Below are 8997 nucleotides of genomic sequence, written 5' to 3' on the forward strand. Positions count from 1 at the left end.
GTGTAGATCCCAAAGTTGCCTCGGTTGGTATTTGCCTACTTACACTGGGTTCCACTACAGTGTTTCTCAACCTCTGTTGTTCCCTGCTAGTATGATTTAGTTTAGTCCCGGACATGACTTGCTGACACTGATTTAGTCAGTACCACAAAGAAACACACATCCTCTTTTCAATGAACGTGTTCAAATAAAATCAAATACAATTTCATTGGTGGCGTATACATATTTTCCAAATGTAGCGAAATGCTTATCTTCCTTGCTCCAACAGTGCAGTAATACAAAACATGTTTAAGTTTGTACTCAGCACTGTCAACACTTTATAAGCCAACAACAAGCAGTGCAGCAGTAACGAATGAGTAGGCTTGCGATGGTGTTATTATTATGCAGTGCAAGTGGAGTTTCCCCATCAGCTGGAAGACAGTGTCCCTTTTTGGTCAGTTAAAAATCCTACAATGTGATTTTCTGGATGTTTTTTTCTCATTTTGTCTGTCATAGTTGAAGTGTACCTATGATGAAAATTACAGGCCTCTCTCATCTTTTTAAGTGGGAGAACTTGCACAATTGGTGGCTGACTAAATACTTTTTTGCCCCACTGTATATCCGTAATTACTCTACCCAGCTGGTCTGCACATGCTCTGAGGACGCGGTTAGAGATCCATCTGGGCCAGCAGCCTTGAGGGGGGTTAAAACAATTAAATGTCTTACTGACGTCAGCCACGGAATGAGAGCAGTGGTGGCCCACGTCGACGGCATTGTGTTGACCTCAAAGCGGGCAAAGAAGGTGTTTAGCTTGTCCGGGAGCAAGACGTCGGTGTCTGCAACGTGGCTAGTTTTCCCTTTATAACCCATGATTTTCTGGAGTCCCTGCCACATAACGTCTCGTGCCTGAGCAGTTGAATTGGATATTGTATTGGATATTGTATGGCTGTGGGCTCTGTTTTATACACTTGTCAGCAATGGGTGTGTCTGAAATAGCCGACTCCACTCATTTGAAGGAGTGTCCACACACACTCCACCTTTCTTTTCCCCAGAGTTCTATATTCCTGTCTGTGCAATGTACTGAGAACCCAGCTGGCTGTATGGATGGGGACCGTATATCCTGAGAGAGCCATAATTCCGTGAAAGAGTATTTTACAGTCCCTGATGTCTCTCGAAGGAGATCCTCGCCCTGAGCTCATCTACTTTATTGTCCATGGACTGAACATTAACAACTAATATACTCTGAAGCAGTGGATGGTATGCACACCTTCTGAGTCAGACTAAAAGTCCACTCCGAATACATCTTCTCCGCCGGCAGCATCTTGCAGCAGTTTGCTATAAAAGTGGAATTGCCTTGGGAGGTATGATCAAAGGAAAGTTGTATTTCTGGTCGAAATGCAGATGAGATACCACCGCTCTAATATCCAAAATTTCTTTCCGCCTTATGTAATAGTGCAAAGGACATTCTTAGCTAATAATGTGAGGAATAACACACACAACAAAGTTGCTTAGGAGCCATAAACAGGGCTACCATCTCTATCGATGCCATCTTGTGAATTAACTTTTTGAGAACATTCCCAATGTTAAACCAGTTGGATACAGTTCCTAGAAAATTACTTTTTTTAACGTAACCACGTTTGAACTTTTAGGAAACGTTCTGTTAATTGAGTTTTGAAATACCAAGAAAAATAGGTTATTTTGTCAAGTTCCTTAAATATGCTGAGAAAGCAACTGTCCTGCATCATTTCCATAATGTGGTGGGAAGGGTGTATGCAAAATAACCATAGGACAATCACACTCTCACCAAGCTCTAACAAACAAGCTGGAATGCGCACCATAAGCAAGTAATCAAGTTAATCCTGCACGTTTTAAATAACATTCTTTAAACGTTTTCTTGTGGTCTTCATGGAAACATTTAATATTCTGGGAACGGAATTTATATGTTTTTATAGGACATTCTCTGAATGTTACTAAAGTTTTCAGAAATTCCCACAGAATAACTTTGTTGTCTATGTGTAGAAAAGGCCCATGGAGTTGGTGGAATAATCCTTTAATTCATTGCCATTTACTCAGCTGGGCCAGGGACGCTTTAATTAGGTCAGGTGGAAATGTCCGACAGATCTCAACTCCATAAAAGGAGGAAATTGCCATCGCCTGATCTCGCTGCTTTCTCTTCCTTAACTCCATCTGATCCAGAAGTTCTGTGCGTCCATGAATCCACGGAAGTCCACCGACTGTTACCTTTCATCTGAATGATCTGTGGCGATCGGGAGACTGGGCAATTCAGTTACTGTTAATAGTTATTACCGCGGAACGCGGCTTGGAGCGCAGCTTCAAACATATTGTGTAATGTGAATTGTCAATGATCACGGCCCTACGGATCCTCATAGGCCAATTATGCAATCGATATGGTTCATGTGTATTGAAATTAATTATATGTACACATGAAGACAATTGAAAGAGTGAAATGAGAAACGTTATTGTTTGCTAACTGATTGACTTTGATAATGGGGATTATAGATTGTATAACCATTCACTGTCTGTATTCTTTCACAATTTATGATAAATAGTTACGAGCCTAAATGACTCGCGGATGATTACTATTGACTTAATGAACTGGACTGTTGAATTCCCTGAATTATGTTAATAATTAATGATATGATTTGATCTTTGATTATGAATTTGATTGGATACATGTTATTTGCTTCCTTTGATGCAGCACAGACTACTCAGTAAATATACCACTTTATGGTTAAAATAATTCCTGCCTCAGTCTCATCCATTCCTCTGTCACCTGACACGTGACCACCTGTTCACCTTCACTGTCAGTCATCCTACCCACACAGATTCCACTAATCTTTCACTATGCCTGCGACTTAATTTGGTGGCCTAACCATATCGATGTAACCTAGTACAAACAGACACCACCCACACACAGGCCAATCAGAAATTATGTATGCGTACTGTTTACAATGTAATCAGACACATTAAACATGTCTGACATGATTATAAATGTGACTGTCAAACCTGGTCCAATCTTTGTGATTGCAGCATCTCATATGGAGATAGGAATCTCCAACCAAGACTCATACAATGTAGGAATGGGTCCATTTGCAATACAGGAACAAGAGATGAGGAAAACACACACAACACCATCCTTTGATTTATATTCAAATGAGCTGGACACAAGAACATTTGATTTGATCTTCCAAAGGCGTCGTTCTTTCTATGTTATTATTTGTCTATATGGATAAGAGCCGATTCCTCATTTTGCAGTGCAATACATCCACAAAAGAACATCATGCACCAAAATTAACATCTGCTTCATCTAATTCTCTCCTTGAAGGAATTGCTAAGCTAACACAATAACCCATGGCCCTTTTAATAAATCTCTTTCTTACACATTTACACGAGACACTTCTTTTTATTTATTTTTGCTAAAGACAGACTTAAACATTAAAACTTTCCATAAAAACCACAAGAAAACATAAACAACGTTCAAAGGTTCCGAGAATGTTATTTAAAGGATACATAGAGGTCCATGGTAGCAATAGCACATTGAGCCTACTCCATGTAGTGTACTAAATATTGTAACATTTCATCCAATGCAACTCAATTTATCAAGGAGAGATCCATATTCTGTATTTCCTTGTGTCATGTCACCACAGTACCTAGTATAAGCAAACATATGGAATAGACTTGGAGCAACCAGAAATGTTTTATTTGTAAGATTAGTTAGGCCAAAATTGTAATATATTACCTTTATTTAACCAGGCAAGTCAGTTAAGAACAATTTCTTATTTTCAATGATAACCCACTGCTCCTAGGCTAACTGCGTTGTTCAGGGGCAGAACGAAAGATTTTGTACCTTGTCAGCTCTGGGATTCAATCTTGCAACCTTTCAGTTACTAGTCCAACGCTCTAACCACTAGGCTACGCTGCCGCACTGATATTCCATGATAGACGATCAGAGAATTGATTCTTGTTGGTAATTAGACGCTATGATGGGTTTTCCTCGGTTGACATCACACTGAATGGTATTCTTCTTCCCTCCTGTGATTAATCATTAGATTTTAAGTGTATGTGTCAGCTGGGAAAAGGTAGGATAGTTCAGATTTCTGTTGTTGACATTCCGGTCCGTGTTCTCGCTCTCCCTCTTGCTCCTTCTCTCTCCAGCAGCTACAGTAGCTCCCTTTTGTAGTTGCCAGAACTCTCTCTTGCTCTCCCTCTCAGCTAACACCTCTCAAAAACAAAATGCTTGACAAAAATGCGGTGATGGATTTTCCATGTCGAGAATGCCACTTGATATAAACCTAATATAACAGGGGACCATAAGTCAGCTTTGTGACATTTGAGTTCTTATACCTCCAAGTGGGGGCCATGTTTTTATTTAGAACAGTGATGGTTGCCCTTGACATCCTTTGTCAACACCTGATTAAAATGTCACCGTTTTCTGCTCCCACCTTCTCTGTTGGTTCATTCTGCGCCTTGCTGTGTCCCGACACAACGCAGCAGCCCTCCAAAGATCAGGGACCTGCTTCCAAACACAAATAAGAAATCACAAACTGGTTTGGTTTCCCACCGTGCTAATGCCACAAAGTAGGGAACAGTGTGGGGGAAATGAAGGGAGAGGAGATGTTAGACTCTCTCTTGAAAGTCAACTTGGGCAGACGCAGTTGGTATTATTTGGCCACAGCAAGCTAAGCATAATGTTTTTGAGTGTATGTGCTGCAGCTCTATTCGGCTCGTTGTGCCATGGCTGTCACGGCTGGGCACGTAGTTTGTCATTCTGGGGTTTTAGTTGGTCGCCTGAAAGATCAGCCGGTGGAAGAGTCAAGATTCCATTGACCTACCTCCTGCGGAGAAACCACAAATTCTCATCACAGGTTAAACCATTTTTTAAAAATCTCATAGCAAATAAAACTTTATGGACCATAAGCTATATATGCTTTATACACTGCTCAAAAAATAAAGGGAACACTAAAATAACACATCCTAGATCTGAATGAATGAAATATTCTTATTAAATACTTTTTTCTTTACATAGTTGAATGTGCTGACAACAAAATCACACAAATTATCAATGGAAATCAAATTTATCAACCCATGGAGGTCTGTATTTGGAGTGACACTCAAAATTAAAGTGGAAAACCACACTACAGGCTGATCCAACTTTGATGTAATGTCCTTAAAACAAGTCAAAATGAGGCTCAGTAGTGTGTGTGGCCTCCACGTGCCTGTATGAACTCCCTACAACGCCTGGGCATGCTCCTGATGAGGTGGCGGATGGTCTCCTGAGGGATCGCCTCCCAGACCTGGACTAAAGCATCCGCCAACTCCTGGACAGTCTGTGGTGCAACGTGACGTTGGTGGATGGAGCGAGACATGATGTCCCAGATGTGCTCAATTGGATTCAGGTCTGGGGAATGGGCGGGCCAGTCCATATCATCAATGTCTTCCTCTGCTGACACACTCCAGCCACATGAGGTCTAGCATTGTCTTGCATTAGGAGGAACCTAGGGCCAACCGCACCAGCATATGGTCTCACAAGGGGTCTGAGGATCTCATCTCGGTACCTAATGGCAGTCAGACTACCTCTGGCGAGCACATGGAGGGCTGTGCGGCCCCCCAAAGAAATGCCACCCCACACCATGGCTGACCAACCTCATGCTGGAGGATGTTGCAGGGAGCAGAACGTTCTCCATGGCATCTCCAGACTCTGTCACGTCTGTCACATGCTCAGTGTGAACCACAGGGCGCCAGTGGCGAATTTGCCAATCTTGGTTTTCTCTGGCAAATGCCAAACGTCCTGCACGGTGTTGGGCTGAAAGCACAACCCCCACCTGTGGACGTCGGGCCCTCATACCACCCTCATGGGGTCTGATTCTGACCGTTTGAGCAGACACTTGCACATTTGTGGCCTGCTGGAGGTCATTTTGCAGGGCTCTGGCAGTGCTCCTCCTGTTCCTCCTTGCACAAAGGCAGAGGTAGTGGTGCTGCTGCTGGGTTGTTGCCCTCCTAAGGCCTCCTCCACGTCTCCTGATGTACTGGCCTGTCTCCTGGTAGCGCCTCCATGCTCTGGACACTACGCTGACAGACACAGCAAACCTTCTTGCCACAGCTCGCATTGATGTGCCATCCTGGATGAGCTGCACTACCTGAGCCACTTGTGTGGGTTGTAGACTCATGCTACCACTAGAGTGAAAGCACCGCCAGCATTCAAAAGTGACCAAAACATCAGCCAGGAATCATAGGAACTGAGAAGTGGACACTCCTTTTATTGGGGGATGTCTTGCTAATTGCCTATAATTTCCACCTGTTGTCTATTTGCACAACAGCATGTGAAATTTATTGTCAATCAGTGTTGCTTCTGAAGTGGACAGTTTGATTTCACAGAAGTGTGATTGACTTGGAGTTACATTGTGTTGTTTATTAAGTTTTCCCTTTATTTTTTTGAGCAGTGTATATGTGTTTGTAATCACCAACCGACACAGCCAGAAGATGACTGGCCACCCCTCATATCCTCGTTCCTCTCTAGGTTTCTTCCTAGGTTCCTGCTTTTTTATGGTGTTTTTCCTAGCCACCGTGCTTCTATATCTGCATAGCTTGCTGTTTGGGTTTTTTAGCTTGGGTTTCTGTTTAAGCACTTTGTGACATCTGCTGATGTTATAAAATAGCTTTATAAATACATTTCATTTGATGATTGATATTAGAGGTTGGCCGATTAATTAGGGCCGATTTCAAGTTTTCATAACAATCGGTAATCAGCATTTTTGGAAGGTGATTATGGCCAATTACATTGCAATCCACGAGGAGACTGCGTAGCAGGCTCACTACCTTACGCGAGTGCAGCAAGGAGCCAAGGTAAGTTGCTAGCTAGCATTAAACTTATCTTATGAAAAACAATCAATCTTCACATGATCTCTAGTTAACTACACATGGTTGATGATATTACTAGGTTTACTAGCTTGTCCTGCATTGCATATAGTCAAAGCGTTGCCTGCCAAACAGGGAATGATTTAACAAAAGCACAATCGTTGCACGAATGTACCTAACCATAAAATCAATACACAGAAGTATACATTTTTAAACCTGCATATTTAGTTAAAATAAATTCATGTTAGCAGCAATATTACCTAGGGATATTGTGTGTCTTCTCTTGTGTTCATTGCACGCAGAGTCAGGGTTTGGGCCGCCTGGCTCGTTGCGAACTAATTTGCCAGGATTTTACATAATTATGATATAACATTGAAGGTTGTGCAATGTAACAGCAATATTTAGACTTTGTAACGGCGTTCTTCTATCTCCTCCTCTGACGAAGAGGTAGAATAAGGATCGGACCAAAATGCAGCGTGATGATGATTCATGATAATATTTTAATGAAGGAAAAAACAATACAAGCGGAAACTACAAAAATATGAAAAGTGAAAAACCGAAACAGCCCTATTTTTTATATTTTTTTTATAAAAAATAATTTATTATCTTCAATACCATTCATTCTTTACAACTCATAATTTACATACACAAATAATGGTAGTTTAAATAAACTAACTAAACTAAACATAAACCTCAGGGGAGCATCTTCCCTCCCCGTCACCCTACAAAATACCTCTCCCTATCTCCCCGTCCCTAATCTATCCTCACACAAATCTAAATGACACCCAGCCCTAAACCCCCCTTCCACCTCTCCCGAGCAGCATGCTGCCCCCACTTCCTCTCCTCCCTCTTCATCCTCCCCCTCAAATCTCCTTCCACCATCCTCACTATCCCTTCCACCCCCCAATCTCTCCCTGTCTTCACCATGTTCTGCCTTGCTTCCCACAGCCCCCGTTTAAAGAGACTCATGAGAAGCCAGAGCAGAAACCTGTCCCTATCTGTCCCTCTCGCTCTCCCTACACCCCTCTCTAACCGGGCCCACGTCAATACAAAATCCCCCTTTACCAAACCTAACAACACCCGTGCCCTAGCCCATACTACTCCGGCAAAGGCACAGTCCCAAAAGACATGGCGCACAGTCTCCTCCCTGCCACAAGAGGATATTAGACAGGTGGGGGATTGCACCAAATTATACCGGTACAAGATGGAACGTACCGGCAAACACTTATGAAGGCTCAACCAATTCAGGTCCTTGAGCCTGTTATCCAGACCCCGCGCCTGCACTCCCCCCCAGACCACTTCCGAGATGCCCACTACAGGCGCCGGACTCCCTGCCTTTCTGACCTCCTCGTACAGGTGCCTGTGATTTAAACCTACTCGGGCAACTTCAACCTCAGTGTGCGCACTCAGCCACTTGGCCGCATGACCAAAGTGCCACGGCAGCTGTTCCGCCCGAGGACCCGTGTTAGACTACACCATTATGCTTCTCGCCTGATACGAGAAAAACACCCGCAGGAGGTAACCGGACGGGTGTATCACTGGCTGAGCAAGCTCCGTTAACAAAAAAGAAACAAAAATTGTGTCCAGCTTGAGGGGGAAATGTGGTACCCCCCTACCTCCCTCCCCGATGGGACAGATCATGCGTGCCCTGGCGACCCACTCGCACCCGCCACTCCACATAAACTGAAACACAAGCCTCACTAGAGGCCTCCTCAGACAAGCCGGCAATGGGTAGATGTATGCCAAATACAAAAGAGACGGCAACACATCCACCTTTAGGATCAGGACTTTGCCCATAAAAGACAAATACCTAGCTTTCCACATTGATAGCTTCCTCTGTACCACTGCGATACGCATGTTCCAGTTTAGCGTCGCTGAGCCGGAGGTCTCAAAATGGACCCCGAGAATCCTCAGGGCCCCCTCACAGAGAGAACCCCCCCAGGCACATCCGTTCTACCGCACCATCTTCCGAAAAACTTGACGGAAGACTTTGCATGGTTCAGAACTGCTCCCGACGCTCGGGTGAAATCCCCAAAGATGGCAAGGGACCTTGTCAGGCACGAGTCCTTGCACAACAGCAAGGAAGTGTCGTCGGCGTACTGCGTCATCTTAACACACATCCCACCACTTCCAGGGATCAGAAAG

Source organism: Oncorhynchus gorbuscha, linkage group LG02, assembly GCF_021184085.1.
Source record: "Oncorhynchus gorbuscha isolate QuinsamMale2020 ecotype Even-year linkage group LG02, OgorEven_v1.0, whole genome shotgun sequence".
Lineage (NCBI taxonomy): Eukaryota > Metazoa > Chordata > Actinopteri > Salmoniformes > Salmonidae > Oncorhynchus > Oncorhynchus gorbuscha.